Genomic DNA, 25,155 nt, shown 5'->3' with positions numbered 1-25,155 from the left:
CAAATTAGGTCTGAGATGTCAGTGTTTTACCTGCACTAGGTCCCTGTTAAGGCAAGTTATCCTATAGTTTATTCTCTTAGACAATGACAGGCTGTGCATCCCTATGGACAGTGTTAAAATGTGTTAGGTTACATTTGCCAACTGTACATTCCCCATATTCAGATATATGAAGTGTGACAGTCAGTTAGATTGTTCATGGAACAGATGGCCAGGTAATTAGTAATTAGTAGTGTTCTTATTAAGAAAATAAAGATGGTCCTTTTTAGAGTTCATAAGTTAGAATTATTGTTACACAGTTAGTGTACACAAATTGTAAAAAAGAATATATATAAACAAAAACAATATACTATATTCCCACTACAAAACTACGGGTAGCATGTAGCATGAATCACAGGCCAGTCGTGCTGAGACTTATACCGATCCTCTCATAGAGAAACATAGAAACATAGAATTTGACGGCAGATAAGAACTACTTGGCCCATCTATTCTGCCCTTTTTTTACCTTTTGGTAACCTCAACCCTATGTGATCCTCAGTTCTTTGTAAGGATATTCTTATGCCTATCCCAAACATGTATAAATTGTTCTACTGTCTTAGCCTCTACCACCTCTGATGGGAGGCTATTCCACTTGTCCACTACACTTTCTGTAAAGTAATTTTTTCTAAAATTTCCTTTGAATCTACCTCCCTCCAGTTTCAGTGCATGTCCTCTTGTTCTAATACTTCTCTTCTTTTGAAGAATGTCTCCCTCCTGCACCTTGTTAAAACCCATGATATATTTGAAAGTTTCTATCATGTCCCCCTTTCCCTTCTCTGTTCCAGACTATACATATTAAGATCTCTTAAGGTGCGTATCCACTAACAGACATAGAAACGAGAGCACAATTACGACATTGTAATCGTGCTGTCGTTTCTATGTCTGTGATGTGCCTACACTGAACGTTCAGTCGTTCAGTGTAGGCACATACATCATCCCCGTACAAAACGCGCATCCCTGGTCATTTTTTACATTGACCTGGCCGATTTGTGAACGATATGCGGGCGATTAACAAGCGATTGAACGATAACGATGTCGTTATCATTCAATCGGCCTGTTTAATCGCCTAATGGATTCGCACCTTTAGTCTTTCCTGATAAGCTTTGTGATGTAGGCCATGCACCATTTTAGTTGCCCTTCTTTGTACAGTCTCTAATGTATTTATATCTTTCTGGATATGTGGCCTCCAGAACTGAACACAGTATTCTAGATGAGGCCGTATCAATTATCTATACAGTGATATTATCATTTCTTTCTTTCTGCTACTGATTCCTCTCCATATGCAACCAAGCATCTGACTTGCATTTCTCATTGCTTTGTTACAATGCTTACCTGCCTTTAATTCACCTGAAATAGTGACTCCTAGATCCCTTTCCTTCACTGTAATTTCCATTAGAGTACCCTTAATACTATATTTAGCTTTTGGGTTCTTGAGACACAAGTGCATCATTTTAGATTTTTTAGCATTAAACTGTAGTTGCCATGTTCTTGACCATTTCTCTAGTCTAGATAGATCCTCCATCATTTGTCTTACCCCTCCAGGTGTGTCTACCCTGTTGCATATTTTTGTGTCATTCGCAAAAAAGGCATACTTTCCCTTTAATACCATTTGCAATGTCACCAACAAATATATTTAAAAGCAATGGTCCAAGTACAGAACCTTGTGGTATGCCACTTGTCACAATTCTTTCCTGAGACTGCACTCCATTTACTACAACTCTCTCTTTCCTATTCTGCAACCACATTTTTATCCATTTAACCATCTTAGAATCCAGTCCCAAGTTTTGAAGTTTATTTTTCAGTCTGCGACGTGAGACTGTGTCAAAAGTAGAGATGAGTGGGTTTGGATTTAAGAGATCCGAACCCACCTGAACTAAGGGGATCCGAGTGGGATCCAAGCCGGTTCGGATGTTCCTGCCTCACTCGGATCTCTGACATCGAGGCAAAACCATAGAGATGAAATCTCGCGGCTCGCGAGCTTTCGTCATCTATATAAAATCAACGTGGTGGGCGCCATTTCACGCCGCCTGTGGAGACTGAACAGGGAGGGTGGGTAGTGTAGGGCTAGGGAGAGGTGATGTGCTGTTCTGTCTGCTGTGTCCTGTTCTGTCTGCTGTGTCCTGGGCTGGTGCTGATCCATCAGGGCTGGTGCTGCGCTGTCTGCTGTGTCCATCTGGGCTGTTGCTGATCCTTCTGGGCTGGTGCTGTGCTGTCTGCTGTGTCCATCTGGGCTGTTGCTGATCCTTCTGGGCTGGTGCTGTCTGCTGTGCTGTCTGCTGCATCCATCTGGGCCCAAGTTCTGGACCCAAATAAAGTGTATTTTTTGTGTAATATATATTTGTCTGTGTGCGTGTTAGGCTTAGCCGCACAAGATCTAGCAAGTCGGCAACGCAAGCTAGTGCTGCCCGACTCCAGTCGTCATCAATCTCTGCTCTGGGCCCAAAGTTCTGGAGCTGGAAAAATATAAAAAAAATTGTCTTTTTTTCTAATAATTGTCTGTGCGTGTTAGGCTTAGCCGCACAATATCTAGCAAGGCGGCAACACAACCTAGTGCTGCCTGACTCCAGTCGTCATCAATCTGTGCTCTGGGCCCAAGTTCTGGAGCTGGAAAAATATAAAAAAAATTGTCTTTTTTTCTAATAATTGTCTGTGCGTGTTAGGCTTAGCCGCACAATATCTAGCAAGGCGGCAACACAACCTAGTGCTGCCTGACTCCAGTCGTCATCAATCTGTGCTCTGGACCCAAAGTTCTGGAGCTGAAAAAAAATTAAAAATATTGTCTTTTTTTTCTAATAATTGTCTGTGTGTCTGTGCGTGTCAGGCTTAGTCGCAAAAGATCTAGCAAATCAGCAATGCAACGTAGTGTTGCCCGACTCCAGTCGTCATCAATCTGTGCTCTGGGCCCAAGTTCTGGAGCTGAAAAGAAATAAAAAATATTGTCTTTTTTTTCTAATTGTCTGTGTCTGTGCGTGTTAGGCTTAGCCGCACAAGATCTAGCAAGTCGGCAAGTGAAGCAGTGCCGGAGTGTCGTATTTGATATATATATATACAGTCAGATCCATAAATATTGGGACATTGACAGAATTTTCAGATTTTGGCCTCTATTCACCACCACAATGGCTTTGAAATGAAACAAACAAGATGTGATTGAACTGCAGACTTAAAAAGTGGGAGGCACATATAGAAATCGTTGTAATTCCTACACCGTTCACCCGATTTGGATGTAATTACCCTCAAATTAAATCTGAAGTCTGCAGTTAAAGCACATCTTGTTTGTTTCATTTCAAATCCATTGTGGTGGTGAATAGAGGCCAAAATCTGAAAATTCTGTCAATGTCCCAATATTTATGGACCTGACTGTATAAACCGAGCCTGCACATCCCTAATATATATATATACATATATATATATATATTAGGGGTGTGCATCGGCCACTTTTCGTGTTTTCTGTTTTGGTTTTGGATCTGGATCTTTCTTCGTGTTTTGGATCTGGATTGGTTTTGCCAAAACCACCCTTCCGTGTTTTGGGTCCTGGGTTTTGTGTTTTGGATCTGTATTTTTTTTTAAAAAAGCATAAAAACAGATAAAATCACAGAATTTGTGGGTTTTTCTGTTCCTATGCTATTATTAACCTCAATAACCTTAATTTCCACTCATTTCCAGTCTATTCTGAACACCTCACACCTCACAATAGTGTTTTTATGTTCAAAAGGTTGCACCAAGGTAGCTGGATGACTATGCTAAGCGACATGAGTGGGGAGCACACGTGGCCCATCTAGGAGTGACACTGCTGTGGCAGACAGGATGGCAGTTTGAAAAACAAGGCCCCAAATAGTACATAATGCAAAGAAAAAAAAGAGGTGCAAAATGGAATTGTCCTTGGGACCTCCCACCCACCATTATGTTGTATAAACAGGACATGCACACTTTAACAAACCAATCATTTCAGCGTCAGGGTCTGCCACATGACTGTGGCTGAAATTAATGGTTCGTTTGGGCTCCCACAAAACAAGCTGGCAATTAATCTGTCCCTGCACAAACTGGCTCTACGGAGGCAAGATGTCGTCCTCATCCTCCTCATCCACCGATTCTTCACCCTCTTCCGTGTTGTGTACATCCTCATCCTCACAGAGTATTAATTCATCCCCACTGGAATTCACCACCACAGGTCCCTCTGTACGTTCTGGAGGCTGGTCTCCCTGGAAGAGTTGATAATTAATTTTTATGAACATCATCTTCTCCACATTTTGTGGAAGCAACCTCCTACGCCTTTCGCTGACAAGGTTCCCGGCTGCACTAAACACTCTTTCGGAGTACACACTGGAGGGGGGGGGCAACTCAGGTAAAATAGAGCCAGTTTGTACAGGGACCTCCAAATTGCCTCTTTTTCCTGCCATTACAGGTATGGACTGTCTGACATCCCTACTTGGATGCTGTCACCAATGTAACCCTCCACCATTCTGTCAGTGGTGACAGAATCATATGCAGTGACAGTAGACATGTCAGAAATTGTTGGCATGTCCTTCAGTCCGGACCAGATGTTCAAACCGGCCCTTGACTTATGACACAAGTGCACGCTTGGTGCTGCTGCTGTGTTGAATCATGTGCGGCTACTGCGCATACATTTTGCACACAAACACAGAAAAAAAATTGTTTATTTTTTGTGGAGCGCACTTTGGGGGTTACACCACCCTTTAACAGACTTATGGGACACAGGTGCACGCTTGTTGCTGCTCCTTTGTTAAAACACGTACAGTGTATACAGGGCCTGATTCTGACTCGCTCGCGAGCGCTGGACGCTAGCAAGTGGGTCGATGGTGCCGAAGTGCGCATACGCATGACGGAGGGAGCTCCATCGTGCGTATGCGCGAGACCCGGCGAGCGACGGAGAATCCGTCGCTCCGGGTCTCGCTAAAAAAGGGGGCATGCTGCTGATGGTGAGTGACAGCACGCCCCCTTTGGTGGGCGTGCCGGGGGCGTGGCTGCCAGACGGAGGCGTTCCCATGGGAACGCCTACCGTCTGAGTCCGGCCCCACTGACATCAGTAGTGATGTCAGTGGTAGTGATTTTGGCTCTGATAGAGCCAAAATCACTCCAGGGCTTGAGGCAGCGAGACCCTACTGCAGGATCTCTTCGCAAGCCCGATGGCCGTGATGGTCTTGACCATCGCGACCATCATCATGGACGCTAGCTATAGCTGTGGGTGGTAACCCACAGCTATGCGAGTTTCCATGAGGCCGTTCCAAAATGAGGTAGGAGGGCCCTGATTCAGAGCGAGCGCTCTGGTCGGAGCGTCCGGCTCTGAATCAGGCCCTCAATTCATAAAGACAGAAAAAAAAGAATTTTCTATTTTTTGTGTAGCGCACTTTGGGGGTTACACCACCCTTTAACAGACAGACACACGCTTGGCGCTACTGCTTTGAGGATGCAGGTGCGGCTACTGCGCATACATTTCACACACAAACACAAAAAGATTATTTTATTTTGTTGGAGCGCACTTTGGGGGTTACACCACCCTTTAACAGACAGACGCACGCTTGGCGCTTTTGCTTTGAGGATGCAGGTGCGGCTACAGCCCACACAATTCACAAAGACAGAATAAAAAGATTTTTTTATTTTTTGTGGAGCACACTTTGGGGGTTACACCACCCTTTAACAGACAGACTCACGCTTGGCGCTGCTGCTTTGAGGATGCAGGTGCGGCTACTGCGCATACATTTCACACACAAACACAAAAAAAAAGATTATTTTATTTTGTTGGAGCGCACTTTGGGGGTAACACCACCCTTTAACAGACAGACGCACGCTTGTCGCTGCTGCTTTGAGGATGCAGGTGCGGCTACAGCCCACACAATTCACAAAGACAGAAACAAAAAGAATTTTTTATTATTTGTGGAGCGCACTTTGGGGGTTATACCACCTTTAACAGACAGACGCATGCTTGTTGCTGCTGCTTTGAGGACAGTATCATATGCAGTGACAGTAGACTTGTCAGAAATTGTTGGCACGTCCTTCAGTCTGGACCAGATGTCCAAACCGGCCCTTGACTTATGACACAAGCGCACGCTTGGCGCTGCTACTGTGTTGATGCACGTGTAGCTACATCGCACACAAGTCACAAACAGAAAAAAATAGTTTTTTATTTTTTGGAGCACTTTGGGGGTTACACCACCCTTTAACAGACTTATGGGACACAGGCGCACGCTTGGCGCTGCTCCTTTGTTGATGCACGTGCAGCTACAGTGCACACAATTCACAAAGACAGAAAAAAATATATATATTTTTTGTGGAGCGCACTTTGAGGGATACACCACCCTTTAACAGACAGACGCACGCTTGTCGCTGCTGCTTTGAGATTGCTGGTGCGGCTACTGCGCATACAATTCACACACAAACACAGAAAAAGATTATTTTATTTTTGTTGGAGCGCACTTTGGGGGTTACAGCACCCTTTAATGGACAAGCCAGCCGGCCCTTTACTTATGACACAGGCGCACGCTTGGCACTGCTCCTTTGTTGATGCACATGCGGCTACTGCGCACACAATTCACAAAAAATATTTATTTTTTATTTTTTTTGGAGTGCACTTTGGGGCTACAGCACCCTTTAACGGACAAGCCAGCCGGCCCTTTACTTATGGGATACAGGCGCACGCTTGGCGCTGCTCCTTTGTTGATGCACGTGCAGCCACAGTGCACACAATTCACAAACACAGAAAATAATTTTTTATTTTGTTTGGTGCACTTTGGGGGTTACAGCACCCTTTAATGCTCATGCCAGCAAGTCCTTTACTTATGACACAGGCGCACGCTTGGCGCTACTTTGTTGATGCACGTGCGGCTACTGCGCACACAATTCACAAACACAGAAAAAAATATATATTATTTGGAGTGCACTTTGGGGGTTAGAGCACCCTTTAATGGATGAGCCAGCCGGCCATTTACTTATGACACAAGCGCACGCTTGGCGCTACTTTGTTGATGCACGTGTGGCTACTGCGCACACAATTCACAAACACAGAAAAAATATTTATTTTTTTGCACTTGCGGGAGCACCCCTGATGGAAAGAGCACCCCCTGGACAACACTACAGCACCCCTTTAGGACTGGGACACTGCACAGGACTTTGGAGTGGACACAGCCCCTATGGACAACTGACTGCACAACACAGTCCAGCCAGCCCCTATGGACTTTGGAGGAGTGGATACAGCCCCTATGGACAACAGCAGCACAGTGCAGCACAGCACAACACTACACTGCACTACACTACACTACACTACACAGCCCAGCCAGCCCTAACTCCCACCCTCCCTCTTCATTGTCCATAGCCGAGTGAGAAAATGGCGCCGACGCGGGTAACTTATATAGAATCCAAAACCCGCGAGACCCGGAAGGCGGGATGATGACGTTTTGCCTCGATTTCAGATCCAAGTCAGGCGGGAAAAGTCGAGCCTGACTCGGATCGGCCTCGGATCGGGGGGGCTCGGGGGGGGTTGGATTTCAGAAATCCGAACGCGCTCACCCCTAATCTAAACGCTGATTGGTGAATGGCTGGAGCTATCCACCAATCAATGGAAACTACAGTGCAAGTGGCCAATCAGGTTCAGGTTGAGAGCCAGAGACAGAAGAACACAGAAGGGACTGCAGCAGCTGGAGCCTGGACTAGGGTATGTAGATGTATTGGGCAGTCCCCATAGAACTGAGGTCTCATTTAAAATTGATCTTTTATCAGCAGTTGGGGCATGATTTTGATTGAGGGAGAAGAGGGGTTGTCAGGTATAGGTGTGGTTATTAACAGGATTGAAATAGACAGAGAAGGGGGAGGTTGTTAGGTCTGCGGGGGGTGGGGGGACAGTTTTAGAATATGATTGTAATTCTAGGGGAAGGGGTTGTTAAGATTTAGGGGCAGTTCTGGGACATGATTTTAATTGAGGTAAAAGGAGGGGTTGTCAGTTTTAGGAGAGGCAGTTTTTTTACATGGACCTAACTCGGGGCAGCTCTGGGGTATTATTTACATTGAGGTAGTTGTCAAGTTTGAGACTGACTATAAAGTAATTGAGGAAGGAGGGGTGATTGTCAGGTACAGGGTATGTTTGCAATTGAAGGAGGAGGGTTGTCAAGTTTGGGGTATGATTATAATTGGAGGAGTGGGGGATGTTGTCAGGTATGGGGTATGATCATAATTGAATGAGTCTGTGTGATCTGGAGTCTGACTTTAAACTAGAGAGGAAGGGGAACTGACTTGCAAGATATGGGAACTAATTTTTAATGAGGAAGGGTGGTGTCAGATTTGGGATCTACTTGTTGATGTATAAAAAATTGGGAATGATAATTTATTTCTTTTACCAATATAAAGTAGTCACTGTTTTGCTTGTGTTGTTGTTGTATATGTAGCAAATTGTTTGTTTTAAGGGTTAAATAAATGTATGTTTTAATATCAAGTCAGTAATATTCTTATTTATTTTTACCTATAGGGGTCGATTCAATTAGCCATGAGGTGGCTTGCCCCGCGAGTAAGTGTAGCTATATAATGCAATTTCGGTGGCTCTGAACACGCAGCTTTTTGTTTGCAGCGCTGTGTACAAAAAAATTGAAGTCTGGGGCGGTATTGAGCCGGTACTGGGCAAGTTCAGCTGCCATTGCTGACGTTTCTACACCATTTCAACTGAAGCTTTCTTCACTTGCGACTAATTGAATTGATCCCATAGAGTGGCACTTTACTAACTCCATGTATTAATTGTACTATTAATTATTTATGATTTGTCCTGGTTTGTGCCAGTGCCAGCGCTGATGTTTGTATGTTGTACATCTGACCACTACGCATATGTTTAGCTTTTGCTAATTATCATCATCGTATATCAGACTACACTTGTTGCAGAAGATGCACCAGGTGTATTTACACTAAGGAAGAACTCAGTGGCTGCAGTTCCATCAATACGCCCTCACTGAACATTATCTACATGAAATTGCTCATTACAGCCCAGTTACGCCTCCTCAGCCATTAGTGGAGATTCACTTGAAATGCGTACTACCCTGTGTCAGTTACACTTGCATATGCCTGGTTTGTGCCTAATTTCTTTTGCCGTATGCTGGTAGAAATCCAGGGCCACTTGCTTGTATTTTTCCCCCAGGCTAAAAGCTGCCAGACCCTGACTATTATCATTCACCAAATAATGTAACAAGCAATCCCAGACCAAACATTTTTTTGTAATTGCCATTCTGTAGGACTTCCATAATGCAGATTACTTGCAAATGTACATTAATTAGTAACACAGATATGAAACATAATACACAAGAAAAATAAAAGAATTGTCTAATATTGGTGAACACTTGAATGGAAAAAAGGAGAGAAATTCCTCTTAAAATATAACCTTTATTGGTACAGTATAAAACATTATACACATTAAAATATAAAAAATATATAAACAAGTAAAAAAGTGATACAAAGTTGGAAATGTGAGGTAATAAAATGTCACATTGAATGCTGCTATTTTTGTATTAAATTATACAGTACTGTACTAAATTGTTTGAGTAACCATGACTATAAATAGAGAATAGTGTTAGTAAGGTAAGTCCATATAACCCATAGAGAGGGAAATCCCCAATAAAGTATATAATAAAAAAAAAAGAAAACATATATATAATTATAGAGAGATAGAGATCATATATGGTTTATATACTGGAAATAACACATTTTAAACTTTTAGTTAATAATAAAATGGCCCCCATTCATGACCTATTCATCTTCCTCCTCAACATCACTAAAACCTGGCATTCTCCCACAGCTCTCTACTACGGTGACCTCTTTTCTACTCACTCAACCAGGTGATGGTGTATTCTTCAAGGATTTCATCTCCTCCAAATCCTCTAACTACCAGTGTCTCATCACCACCTTCTCTGCCCTCCCCCACTCCTATATCTCCTTCCCTATCTGCCTATATCTCCTCCCCTATCTGCCTCTGACTTTGCCATCTATTCACCTCCAACATAGAATCTATTAGATAGGAAATCTGTACCTGCCACCTTCTAACCCTGTCTCCTATCCTACTTCTTCTCCCTCTAGCTATTACTCCTTTTACTCCATCATAGGGAACAAATCCAAGTTCTTCTCTCTTCTCCCTTGGTCCCCCTAACTCATCTCTCTCCTATTCAATCTACCCTTAACATTAGGTCATATTTCTTTCATATGCTAACAATAATAATTGCAATAATAATAGTAATAACAATAATGACAGTAACAGAGATATGTACTGTCAATTTTTTTTGTAAATAACTAAAACACAAACTGTAGGTTTTATTTTTATATGGACACATCTGTACCATGTTTTAGTTAAAACCCGGCCTCCACCACCCCTAAATAGCCGGCCAGTCACACGCCTTTGAAATGTATTATTATTATAGTTATTAGTTTAAATAATCTCTCTTCTCCCCTGGACACCCTAACTTCTCTCTGCCCTATTCACTCTCCCTTTAAACCCTCCCTTCAGCAATAATAACATTAGTGGTAGTAATAATAATAATAATAATAATAATAATAATAAAACCCGGCCTCCACCTCCCCTAAATAGCCGGCCTGTCACACTCCTTTGATGTTTATTATTATTATAATTATTGTTATTAGTTTAAATAATCTCTCTTCTCCCCTGGTCTCCCATAACTCCTCTCTCCCCTATTCACTCTACCCTTAACCCCTCCCTTCAGCAATAATAGCAGTAGTAATAGTAATAATAATAAAACCCGGCTTCCACCTCCCCTAAATAGCCAGCCAGTCACACTCCTTTGATGTTTATTATTATTATAATTATTGTTATTAGTTTAAATAATCTCTCTTCTCCACTGGTCCCCCCTAACTCCTCTCTCCACTATTCACTCTCTCCTTAACCCGTCCCTTCAGCAATAATAGCTATAGTAGCAGTAGTAGTAATAATAATAAAAACCGGCCTCCATCGCCCCTAAATAGCCGTCCTGTCACACTCCTTTGAAGTTTATTATTATTATAATCATTGATATTAGTTTAAATAATCTATCTTCTCCCCTGCCCCCCCCTAACTCCTCTCTCCCCTATTCACTCTTCTCTGAAACCCTTCCTTCAGCAATAATAGCAGTAGTAGTAGTAATAATAAAAATAATAACAATAATAAAACCCGACCTCCACCACCCCTATATAGCCGGCTAGTCACACTCCTTTAATGTTTACTATTATTATTGTTATTAGTTTAAATAATCTCTCTTCTCCCGTGGTCCCCCCCTAACTCCTTTCTCCCCTATTAACTCTCCCCTTAAGCCCTCCCTTTAGCAATAATAGCCATAGTAGTAGAAGTAATGATAATAATAATAATAATAATAATAATAATAATAATAATAAAACCCAGCCTCCACCTCCCCTAAATAGCCGGCCTGTCACACTCCTTTGATGTTTATCATTATTATAATTATTGTTATTAGTTTAAATAATCTCTCTTCTCCCCTGGCCCTCCCTACCTCCTCTCTCCCCTATTCACTCTCCCCTTAAACCCTTCCTTCAGCAATAATAGCAGTAGTAGTAGCAATAATTAAAATAATAACAATAATAAAACCCGGCCTCCACCACCCTTATATAGCTGGCCAGTCACACTCCTTTGATGTTTATTATTATTATAATTATTGTTATTAGTTTAATAATCTCCCTTCTTCCCTGGTCCCCCCTAACTCCTCTCTCCCCTATTCACTCTCCCCTTAACCCCTCCCTATAGCAAAAATAGCAGTAGTAATAATAATAATAATAATAAAACCCGGCCTCCACCTCCCGTAAATATTCTGCCTGTCAAACTCCTTTGAAGTTTATTATTATTATAATCATTGATATTAGTTTAAATAATCTCTCTTCTCCCGTGGCCCCCCCTAACTCCTCTCTCCACTATTCACTCTCCCCTTAAACCCTTCCTTCAGCAATAATAGCAGTAGTAGTAGTAATAATAATAATAATAATAATAATAAAACCCGGCCTCCACCGCCCCTAAATAGCCGGCCTGTCACACTCCTTTGATGTTTATTATTATTATAATTATTGTTATTAGTTTAAATAATCTCTTTTCTCCCCTGGTCTCCCCTAACTCCTCTCTCCCCTATTAACTCTCCCCTTAAGCCCTCCCTTTAGCAATAACAGCCATAGTAGTAGAAGTAATAATAATAATAATAAAACCCGGCCTCCACCTCCCCTAAATAGCCGGCCAGTCACACACCTTTGATGTTTCTTTTTTTTATTATTATTATTAATTTTAGTTCCCTCCTAACGCATCTATCCCCGATTAAATCTCCCCTTAACCCTTCCCTTCGCAATAATAGTAATAGTAGTAATAATAGTTAAAATGATAATAAAAATAATAGGAATAATAATAGTAATAACAATTAAATAATAATAATAGTAATAACATCTAATGTATCTAAATTATTTGTAGAAAATGTGAAAATTCTAAAAACATAAACATGTTCTTCTTTTCTTCATCATGGCTCTGAAGTGCTGTATAATAACAAAAAAAAAAGTAAGACTTTAATGTGTGTTTTCTATGGTAAAAAACACACACACTACAGTATCTTATTCTGTTTGTTGCTGTGTGAACCTGCACTATGGATGCAGAAGGCCTCCAACATGCATTGTCATCTCCTGCCAATATGTCTTATTTCTATACCCAGCACCTTCATCATTAGATCTCTCATATTGTGACTATTCATGATATTAATTATCAGGGTTCGGACCCCGATAATTAACATTCTAACTCGATGCAAGCGCCGGAGCAATTCATCATTGCTCCAGCGTGGAGACAGCTGATCCGAAAATCAGCTGTCTCCCCGAACTGTTTCACTGTTCCTTTCAAAGCAGTGAGACATGTGCACATGCGTAACCTACAGGTCACGCATGCGCACAAGAGCCCCATCGTCTGGAGAAAGGAGTCGGACAGGGGTGGAGGGATCCGAAAGAACCCTCTTCACTATCCGGGAAGGAGTAGGTTGTGAGCCTGGAGCCGGAGCACTTGTCATCTAAAGATGGCGAATGCTCCCGCACTCAAGCCCCGAAAATATTGTATTTTCGGAGCTTGATTAATTCTGACCCCATACTAGTGTATGGGGACAGTGGCCCATTCAGCGAGAGGAAGGTAAGCAGGAGATATCACAGATACCTTCTTGATGAATGGCCCGATAACTTAATTTCTACAATTGCAGGTGAAAATGTTAATTTTCCCCTGCTTTTGTAGAAATTAAGTGATGATGAATAGGCCCCTATATGATGAAACAAGGGATGTACAGGATGTTATTGTTCATTTAATCAGTAATCAGTATGTGAGGTAATATATTCCCTATCCTGCATTACCTGTTATCACATAGACAGCAGGCACGTAACCAAATGGGATAGGCCATCCCCTTCCCCAAGTTCAGTCATACATTGTGTGGCTGCACAGTGGCTGGGTATGAGATCACCTTACACAGTAGCAAACTGATTGGTAGATGGTGCTGGTCATTCACAAGATGGAGTAGCTGGAGGTCTCCATACTTTAATTAGTGAATGTCTGAAACTATCCACTAATCAGAGTGCAGGCTGCTGTCACATGGCCTGTACAGTGCACAGACAGACAGCAAGACACCACAGGAGGGGCAAGTTATTTAATTGTTTCACCCTACAGATATGTGATCTAATTCCATAATAATTATACAAATAAACTTTTGGGAGTGGGCTCAGTCCAGGTGCGTATCTATAATGGGTGCAGGGTGTGCGGGGAATATGGGCCCCTAGGTCCAAGGGGGCCACGCATCGCACACCCTGCACCCATAATATTACATACCTCTCCGGAGTCCCACGTCGGTGCGGGGGTCCTGCGCTGTAAAACGACTGGAAAATGGCCACGGTGGCCATCTTCCCATTGTTTGCGCATGCGCAATACAGGGAAAATGGCCGCCGCTGCAGTGCCCAGAGTCTATAACTCCAGCGCTGGCCGCGCACAGCTCAGTGCGCTGCCGGGCGGAGAGGAGGGGGCCCGTGTCGGTGACTGCACACGGGCCCCCTCCTCTCTAAAAATGGCCCTGGCTCAGTCTCATAATTACTTCAGAGATCTGATTTTATATTATATTATATAGAAGGTAGATTTAAATTATATTATGCTGTATTATATTATGTATATTATATTGTGCTGCTAGAGAGCTACGGTCTCATTTAACATTATTGCAGAGATTGGTAAGGAGGGGAATATTCTACATTATATTGTCATCAGAGATATGGGGCCTGATTTTGAATTACAGAGATTGAAGTATGGGGTACTCTATACTAAAATGCCAACAGAGATCTCATGAACAAGCATGGCTGTGTATTAATCTAATAATTAAGACACTTTCATAGAGGAGCTGACTATAAAAACTCAAGGTTCAATATTATCATCAGCATTAATCAACTGATTTGCTGAGTGACAGACATGAGCCCTTAGATGTATAAGTCACCCTCTTAGAATTTACCTTCTTCATCCAGCGAGAAGTCTAAACTATTCCTGCTGGGAGGTGGTGACATAATCTGTAGAGCACATCCTCAGAGGTGACCTCAGAAGAATAGAAAAGAAAATGTGTTAAAATTATACTCTTAACTTATATAGAGAATATACACATAAAATATAAACATGAATACGAAAACCATCAGCTTAAAACCATCTCTTCGTTCCATAACCATCTTCCAGGTGTTAGGCCATCTCGCTCCATGCAGTTGCAAGGCTGGTGTTCTGGGGAAGGTCCTCCAGTTGGAGCCCACATATGAGAACCCTCTGAACCGCTCTTGGTCCATTGAGCTCAGTGGTGTTATCTGAGCCTCTGCTGCTTCCATCTCCTCGATGTTACATCCTCGGGAGTTGTGTTCAATGGTGGGCTACAGGAAGAAGAGACAAATAAACATCCATGTACTAAAATCTGATTTCAAATTCATAAAAGCTAAGAGTGTTAGAAAAAAGTAAGATGTGACATGTATCTATGGATCCGCTGATACGTGCCCCCCTAGTAGCTGCCCTGACCATACACTCTGCACCCTTGTTCAATACCTAGTTCTCCGGAGTTTCATGTTGGCAGTGCCTGGACTCAATATAATAATGTACATTAAATCACGTACTACATATGGGTGCAGTGTGATTGCAGTTATTTCATTAGCTAAATAAAGCAAGTAATGCCACAGTGATCACCATGTGGATAGGCTGAGCGATGTCCTCTCATCATAAATTGATAGTTGACCTTCATCTTTTTATTATATTTGTACATGACCCTTATTATCTTTAAATGCACTAATTGTGCAAAACTGCATTTTTTCCTATACTTACTAGGTCAGGGACATGTGGTGGTGGGAGTCTAAGGGCTTCCAGCAAGACCCAATCCATACGCTGGAACAAAGGATGCTGGCGGATATTTCCGATGACTCCCAAACGCCTGGATGGATTTTTACACAGGAGCTGCTTAACGATGTCTTTAGCCACAGCTCCTGCCTTGTGGAACCGTCTGGGATGGAAGCGACGGGTTCCGGTAATCATTTCATTAATGATGACTCCAAATGAATACCAATCCACTCCAGCATTGTAGTCCTCTCCTGCCAGCATCTACCATAAGAGAGATATAGCACATTGTTACTCTATCATTATCTACTATATGCCTTGTGTCTGTGTCTCATTGGCACTAGTTCTTTGCTATTATCATCCCACCTCTTTCAGTAGGTAACACTTTGGGCAGCATTCTATTAGCTGAGTCTTTGCCGCAAATTGCTTGAAGTGGCTAAAAACGTCACAACCGTGACTAGGAATGGTCATATAGGGCTTTCTATTGATGGTCACCTTCCATGGTGCCATCGATGATAACCATCGATGGTGCAAAACAAAACATCTATGGAAAACCATTGATGGTTTGCACTACTTGATGGCCACTGCTGCCTAGTAAATAGTGGGTCGCGGGCCAATATAAAACATTGGGTGGGACTTAGCAGGCTACCAGGGGGCGCAGCTAAGCTCCTTGTCTCTCTGTAGAAGAAAAAGACATTGAGCTCCATTGGCTCTCTGCAATCGATAGCAAAACCGTCGCCCATCGGTAGTAAACCTTTAATGCTTGTTACATATCGATGGTCGATGGCCATCCTTAGCCATGACTTCCACGGACAGAACTCACAGTGAATCTACCACTCAGTGATGTCATTAGGTAAGTGTGAGCAGTGTCATTGTGCAGGGCCCTTGGTATGGCATTGTCTCTGTCCCAGGCTCCTGTATTTGGCTTGCAGGGTGCCTGGTCACTACAAACACACACCCTGCAGCCTGTAGAGCTGCCTGGAGTGTCGTAACACCATGAAGTCACATATTCAGGGGTGGGGCTGGCACAGGGTGCCACAGAGTACTTCCCCAGAACTGCTGTCACACATGCCTGCTCCTGGGTAGGCAGGTCAGTGACACTCTTATTAAGAGTACAATAAAGGTGTGATGAAACAGCTATGAATAGATGGAGGCCAGAATTATTATTTGGGGTAGGTCAGGGACGTGTGCACATTCACTGATGATGATGATCACCAGCACTAGCGACCCACTTGTCAATGAATGATGGCGAATGCAGCACTTATGCTGGCAGGATATATAGGGCCTGATTCTGAATTGGACACAATTCCGATGGTCACAGAGTTGGGCAATGTTTTGCTACTGCGCTTACCCGAAAATCCCTAAAACTCCTACGGCGCATGTGTTACACAGTGTGTGCGCACAAAGACACTGATGAGCCTCACACCATCAGACATGTCTAGGAGAAGTGCTTGGCATTCCTGGGTGGTGACTGGGAGGTGGCTAAACAGATGCACATAGATGGGCTGTCTTATGGGCATGTCAGTAACGTGTTTGTGTACATGGGTGCTCAATCACTCACAGCGAGGCCATACTTGTATAATCTGCACCTGCCATAGGGCTGGTGTAAGTTTCTATGGTGTGACTGATGGTGGTGACTACAGATGCACCAGGCAGTTTTACAGTATCTACATATGCCCATAGTGATGTCTCAGTCCCTGCACACACAGATGTACACCAGGGAAGGGCTGTGTAGTGACATTACATAGTATCACATATGGGCGATCACCAAAGACACAGTCACGTCTGCTCCCACCTCTGACTTAGACCCATAATGTTTTATTTGTGTGTGGTGTAACCATTTTTTTCTCCATATGGAGAGTTTTTTCTATGTTTTAGAAAAGATTTTTACATTTTATGCCTAAAAGTGATGTATACACTGTATTTTGCAGTCAAAACAAATGGCAAAAAACATTGATTAATAATGTAATAAATGTATGTGACATCTGCCAGGCGTAAGCCGGAGCATATGCTGCTGATAGTAATAATATATTATACCCCTCACCTCTGGTGCCATATATCCAGGGGTTCCAGCGTAGGCTGTGGCTGTCTGGTCACCAAAGATGTTATCGATTGCCAGGCCGAAATCAGCAATTTTCAGATGACCAGACTCTGCCATCAGGATGTTATCTGGCTTTAGGTCTCTAAAAAGAAAGATTTATAATAAATGAGAACTGTTTTGTCTAGTGAGAAATATATACTGTACATGAATTACCAGTAGTATTACAGAAGTCACATTTTGCAGACAGTGCCACCTAGTGATTACAGTGATTTCAGTTCTTACTTTAAGCGTAATAAGAAAGTGCACATCACTGTGACCTGATTATGTATGAAATTGGAATTATTAGTATAATTACCGATGGATGACACCCTTAGAGTGCAGGTGTTGTACACCACATGTGATCTCAGCTGCGTAGAACCTTAAAGAGAGGAAATGATTGTAACTTGTTGACATTAGAAAAAGGTAGAAAACCTGATATCCCCACTTACCCCCTCATGTCATAACACTGCCCCTGTCACATGACACCCTGTTATCACTGACACATTCTCACAACTATGCCCCCACATGATCAGCACATTGACATATATGCAAGACATTCCATGGTCTAATAGACCATATGTTAGCAGGGCTATCAAGACAATGGTGGGACCAGGTGATATATAGGGGGTGTGGTCAAATCCCCCTGCAAAAAATTAGTGGAAAATACTATGTGTACCTGCAAAGGGGGGTGTTTATCCCCCTCAACAGCTGGCCCAGGTACCCTGCCAAGCCCCTCAAACAAGTCCAGGCCCCGGTAATTAGTATCTGCTCCCCCTTCTCTCTGTGCCCCTGCATGTTATTCTATCCATACTCACATTCCACATAAAGACCAAATGAAGGTGATCAGACCGTACCTTAATGAAAAGATTACATTGAACATTTGCCATTCCCTGGAGAGGATGGCCCAGGTGTATGTGATGGGGGCATGTACATTAAAGTCTGCATTTTATTTAAATCTAACTCCTTTCAATGCAGATGTAATGCAGCTCAAAACTGAGAATTAGTATCTTAAACAAGCTCTATTGATAAGGACAAAGTACCCCAGTAATGTTAGCTGCTGGACCATCTAGCATCCCAGCTTTGGGTAAAGGTGTAGGGGTAGGAAATATTAAGGGGAATTTACAAAAGGTGTACAACCCTTATACTGTCCCTATCTCTGCACACCCTGTTACAGTTCATATCAGTACATGTCTGTTGTATTTGAGGTGCTTACGTTGCGCTGGTGATGTCCAAGCAGCCTTTCCTCTGCAGGAACTGGTATAAGTCCCCACCACTCGCATATTCCAGACCCAGAAATAGATGGTTCTGTTTGATTGGACACACACAATTGTCATATAATACATTTTATTAGGAGAACATGGCAACAACTCCAAGTGAGCGTACTGGGTCATAGTAACATTATTACCCAAGAAGAGATGAAACCTGTATATGTTAGATGTGTAAATATAAATAAAGAATCCTAACTCATGATCCTTGTCTAATAAGAAATACACTGTACCATGGTCTGGAAGGCAAGGTGACCATGGATGAGGAAGGCACTACCAGACGCAACCTCTAGCACCCTGCGCTCCACAAACACCAGCTTCGGGTCCTTCAATAGCAGCTTTCTCTTCTTGATGACCTTCACTGCCAGTCGCTGACCAGTCAGATAGTCCTCAGCCAGCAGGACCTACAGGTGATAGAGGCATACACACACAATCATAATTCTACTTACATTTGATTACCTCCACACGCATCCAGGTAGCTCCATATCTTTAGAGGTTAGCGGTATATTGTATTTCCAGTGTCATTAAAGTAAAAAAAAAAAAAAATTTTTAGATATTATTTGATTCTATAACAGAGTAGACTGTGGTTGACGTTTCTGTAAATGACAATAGTAATATGCAGTCAGCCAGCACAGGAGTAAGGCCTACCCGGCTACTTTCCTGGAATGAGACTCCAGAATATTCCCAGATTAATGATGTGACTGAGGGGAATAGTGCCATTAAGTCCTGCCCCCACTGCAGGGTCGGATTAAGGGGCGGGCGACAGGGGCGGTTGTCCCTGGGCCCCACACATGGAGGGGCCCCCACACAGGATCAGTGTGACCCTGCCGAGAACAGGTGTCCAGTGACAGTGCCACTGCATACAGCTCAGAGCGGCTCCCGAGTCTTCTTCTCACCGGCGCCACGTGACACATTACGTCCGTGACGTCGATTGGAGGACCAGGCAGCAGCTCTGCCGGGAGGAGGTCACGCCCACACGCCGTCACTCAGGTAAGTCAGAGGCAGAGTCTTTGGGGGTGGGAGGGCAGAAGGCTTAGGGGGAAGGGGGGAAGCTCTGTGTGGCTTGAAAGGGCCCCCGCAATTTATGAGGCCCCCACAAGCCTTAATCTGGCCCTGCCCCACTGCTTTATAGTGATGCTTAATGACGTACATGGAGTGACAATGATAATATATTCATGATGTCTCCTTTACTACAATGTCTGAGTCACACAGTTGTTACCTGAGTTATGTAACCACAGTCACATGACTTACCTTCCCAAAGCTGCCCTGGCCCAGTAGATGGCAGAAGGACAGCCTCTTGATGTATGTAGAGACTGTTTCTCCAGGAGCAGCTTCCTGAACAACACTTCCTCCTTATAGGGATAAAAAAGTGAACAATGTAACATTTACTATTCAGAGTTAGGGCTCTATTTATTATCATTAGTTTTACTAAAATTAAGTGAAAAAGGGTGTTTTCACACCCTTTTCACATTATTTCAGTTTCACCTAAAGTTACTACAGGGCAATTGGAGTAGAATTCGTAAAATTCTACTCCAACCCCTACGTATCACTTAATTTTAGTAATCAGATCGCATTTCCCATAATTGTAATGGGAAATGCGATCTGTGTGCAAGTTACTAAAAATAAATTGTGAAAAATATACCTGGGGAGGCCCTGTGATAATAACGCCACCTGGAGGTGGCGTTATCCAAGGTTTCCCCTGGTTACCAGACTCCTGCTCCGCTCTAACATGCAGAGCAGAGCCCGGAGTCGGCCCCAGTGATCAGCTGTGTGGTCTAAACAGAACACACGCTGATACACTGCAATAAAAAAAAACGTAAAAAAAAAAATTTACTTACCTGAGTCCAGGGAACGGAGTTCGGGGCTCCGGTGATGTCCTCCCTCCGGTCAGCTGGTCTCCCTTACTGCACTGCGGCCCGGTCATCAGGTGACCAGGTCCCAGTGCAGTATGGGATGTCAGCTGACCGGAGTAATATCACACTACAATCTGCATTCACAATGCGGATTGTAGTAAATAGAGCTCTTAGAGGCACATGTAAAATGCATGTACATTATTGTATTGTATTACACCATTATGTAACTGTAATGCAGTCAGAATACTGTTGTGTACAGAGGGCCTGATTCAGAGCCGCTCGTAAGCGGCCGCTCGTTCGTTCCGAGCGATGTTTGCACAACTGCGCATGCGTACGGATCCATGCGCGAACCAGTCAGTGCGGCCGAAAATCGTTTGTTCGCTAAATAGCGAATGCCTGCTATTTTGAGTGACAGGAGGAGGCGTATGTGGGTGGTAAACAGGGGAAGGTGCTTGAAAACGGGGAGTGGAGATCAGAACGCAGGCGTGCTTAAAGGTCAAAACGGGCGTTTTATGGGTGTGCATAATTAAAACAGCAGCATCATTGACCACGTCACTGGGTTATTTTATAGTCAGAACTGCTCACATGATTGCGGTAGGAAAAACCAACCACAAGAATAGCAAGCAGTTCATACCCTGGTCGATGTACTCGATTCATCTAATAAATAGCGGACATGACGTAGGATGCGAGCGGCCAGGGGGCGTAGTTTTCCAAAAAACGACCGCAAGTTTTGTTCGCTCGTTCAGTCCTAGAGGCGTGAACAGACCGCAAAGAGCGAACGGTTCATTTAGCCACCCCTTTTTTCTGAACGAGCGAGCACAAATAGCATCCGGCTCTGAATCAGGCCCAGAGAGAGCACATAAACTCAGCCATACAGAGAAAAGTGGGTCATCAATTGCTACTGTTGCAAAAATGGTCAGGGATGGGCTGTAGAGGGGTATTTGCACCTCAGGCTGGTGTCATATTGCATCACCTTGTGCTGGTCAGTTGCTTAATATTATTTGTATAACAGCTGGATGGGCTGGCCATCAGTGTATCTGGGATATCCTCAGTGGGCCCCATTGCTTAACCATTTAATTGGCTAATATTTTCCAAAAATGACCCCAAAATTGTTGATTTTTTTAAATGATCAAATTATGTAAATAACTATTTACACCTGATTTGGTAAAACAGAATTAATAAACATGTAGATTATTAATGACATTATATTGAATAAGGGTAATAGTTCTTATGTACATAATTTGATTATTTAATAAATCAATAATTTTTGGAACAATTTAAAAGAAGAGTTTTATACAGGTAAAAAAAACTTTATAGTGATATATAGTGTGTGTGTGTGTGTGTGTGTGTATATATATATATATATATATATATATATATACCATTTTTATAACTGTATAAAACATAATTTTACTTACACTTATCAGCCCTGCAAAAAGCCAGCAGCAGCAGTGAGTGGGCAATCCTGCGGGGCTGGCCAGGTGAGCAGTGCATGTAAATGGGGAGAGACCAGAATACACAGCATCCCTGAGCCCCTTGAGCTCAGGCTGCAGGAAGACTTTTTAAAGCAGGGGACTGAGCTATTAATTTTATTATTATTATTATGTGGGTTAGTAATTTAATGTTATTGGATAGAGGACTTGGCTATTTATTAGTGTGGAGTTATTATTTTATGTAATGGGGATGTGGGCTGGGCTATTAATTTATTGGTGTGGTGGGGTAATCATTTAGCAGTGGATGGGAACTGTTCATTTAATGATGAGGGATATTAATATAATAGTGGCATCTTGGCAATGTATATTCATTTAAGGTGGGGATGAGGGATATTTATTAAATATTGATGTTATTATGGGCTTTATAGGATGGAAGGTATATTTATTTATTGGGGATGGCTACATGGGATCAACAGTGGTTATGTTTATTATGTTGATCCCAGAATGGGAGATGTGAAATGACTGAGCAGTGAGCGCTGTATACCGTGATCACTCGCACCGCCGGTATTCTGTACTGACTGCCCCAAGTCCTGACAATGCGCCTGTGCTGCTGCGCAGTGTGTAACTTCCCGTATCCCCACACAACTGCATGCCTGAAACTCTCTGTAACCCTGGTTCTCTCTAGAATATGTGTTATTTATTAATGGCAATATGAAGGCACAATTGTCCCCTGTGGGCTATATTGCACTTTATACATTATATTGTGTAGGAATAATGTACTATAACTGTGAGGGGGGAGTGCTAGTCCCTTATTTTGCCAGGGGCCTTCACCATATAAACTGTAGGTGGGGCCAGAGGTGTAACTAGGTATTTGAAAACCCCATAGCAAAAGTTTGAGAAGACCCCTATGTAGCACCCAATGGCAGTGTAGGACTGGCCCACAGGGGTACAGGGGAAACCCCTGGTGGGCCCCACTGCCCAAGGGCCTACCTTCTTCTCTATTGCTCAGGTTCCAGACTGTACACTTGAATTATTAATTATACATATGTTAAATTATACTGTACAGGACTATGATGTATTTTCTACAATGCATTGCTGTTATTAATCTTGTACATTATCTTGCATGCATTAGCCAGTATTTACTATATAGATTATTTAAGGGACCCAGACCATGCACTCTTAATGGTTAGCCAAGCCTCTATGGAGGCTGGCCACAACCCTAAATATGGGCCCCTATCACTGCATTCCCCCAGTGGGTCCTTCATGCTCCAGTCCGAGACTGCCCAATGGTAAAAAATGTAAGACATATAACTTTGACAAGGTAGATCAGCCCCCCTCAGCACTGGGCCCTAAAGCAGGTGTACGCCTTGCACCTATTGTAGTTAGTAGGGATTAGCACAAGATGAGAAGTCAAGGCTAAAGCAACATGCAGGGCCGGCACGAGGCATGTTCAACCATTGCAGTCGAACAGGGGCGCCATCCCATTGAGGGCACACCCCTGCCAACCTTCCTGATTTTCAGCGGGACAGTCAAGTTTTTTGGGCACTGCCCTGCTGTTCCACCCGCGGGCCAAAGTGTCTCGCTGGTGGTCAGGAGGTTGGGCACTCCCACCACCGCATCTGTGCTGGCCCCATAGAAAAGTAATGGACAATTCAGTGTAGGAAGAGGGCTGGGGGCAACCCAGCTACTGAAGGAGTGCTGGGCTTGCCCCCAGCCTGACGTTAAATGGGAGACGTCCCCAATTAGCGTCACTTAGGGGGCATGGTCTACAATAATTAGGCCACGCCTCCTTTTTGGGCGCTCACGACTTCACTGAGTGCAGGGTGAGGGGCATCGTATTCCCTCTCCACACAGGGCATGACTCCTCCTCGAGCCGGCCCTGGTAACATGCAATAGTATGTGGAGTTGCAGCATCTCAAGGGGGAGCATATTACAGTAAACAGACCTAAATACATAAAAAATGCTATAAAGTATTCAGTTATACCCCAAGTATTTCATTAATGTAGAGGTCAGATTGTATGCTGTGCTCCATTTTGTTGTGGCTAAAGGGTATTGACATTTAAAATACTCCCTGGAACTACAATGAAACATCTTACAATGGAATTGTTTCCTCTATGAGTAACAAGTAGACATAGCTTATTAGGAGCATCTCCACATAATTGTGGGCTATGCAGGGATTGTGCATATGTGTAAATACACCTGTATATTCAGGAGGATCTCTTGCACCAGGGAAAGGGCTGACGCAAGTGAGAACTGAAAATAATGACAGCTACAGTATGAATGAAGCCAAGCGTACAGATTGTAGCAGTCCCGTCACAAGGATGCATACAACTCAGCGTGTGGGTGATATCTGTATTTAGGGCCTGGTTCGTTACAGATCGCTATTGCGATCACAGGTGTGATTATGCAAGCAGTTCTGCTGCGAAATATGCTAATGTTTGCAACCACTCAGCCAGCATAGAGACGCCCACTACCGCTTTCTCACATCCGTAATACCTCTCAGTCCTGTGTATAAATCGGTAACAATGAGTAACATCGGCCCCTCACACAGAATTACAGCAGGTCTGACCTGTCTCAGGAATTGAAACAAACAGATCACAGGTGCACAACCCCAAATTACTAATTATATATAAATACATTTGCAATCAAATTTTGCAATCGATAGAGCTTTTAGCATAATCATGGCCAAGGTTATGGGCCTACCCACCATATCCAGGTAACCTCTTTAGGGTAGGTCCCTAACATACTAGGGGTCAAATCCAGAGCGCAGGACCCCCCCAAACTAGCCCAGCTAAGCCGCCCTAGGGCACCACCATAATAGGAAAAGTGAAGTGTAAAAGAAATAGTTAAGAGCAGCCACAGCTGTGTATATATATATATATATATATATATATATATATATATATATATTAGGGGTGAGCGGGTTCGGATTTCTGAAATCCGAACCCCCCCGAGCCCCCCCGATCCGAATCCGATCCGAATCAGGCTTGACTTTTCGCGCCTGACTCGGATCTGAAATCGAGGCAAAACGTCATCATCCCGCCTTCCGAGTCTCGCGGGTTTTGGATCCTATATAAGGTACCCGCGTCGGCGCCATTTTCTCACTCGGCTGTGGACAGTGAAGAGGGAGGGTGGGAGTTAGGGCTGTGTAGTGTAG

Source organism: Taudactylus pleione, unplaced genomic scaffold (assembly GCF_031769625.1).
Source record: "Taudactylus pleione unplaced genomic scaffold, aTauple2 ptg000201l, whole genome shotgun sequence".
Classification (NCBI taxonomy): Eukaryota; Metazoa; Chordata; class Amphibia; order Anura; family Myobatrachidae; genus Taudactylus; species Taudactylus pleione.
Note: the sequence above shows the minus strand (reverse complement) of the source record.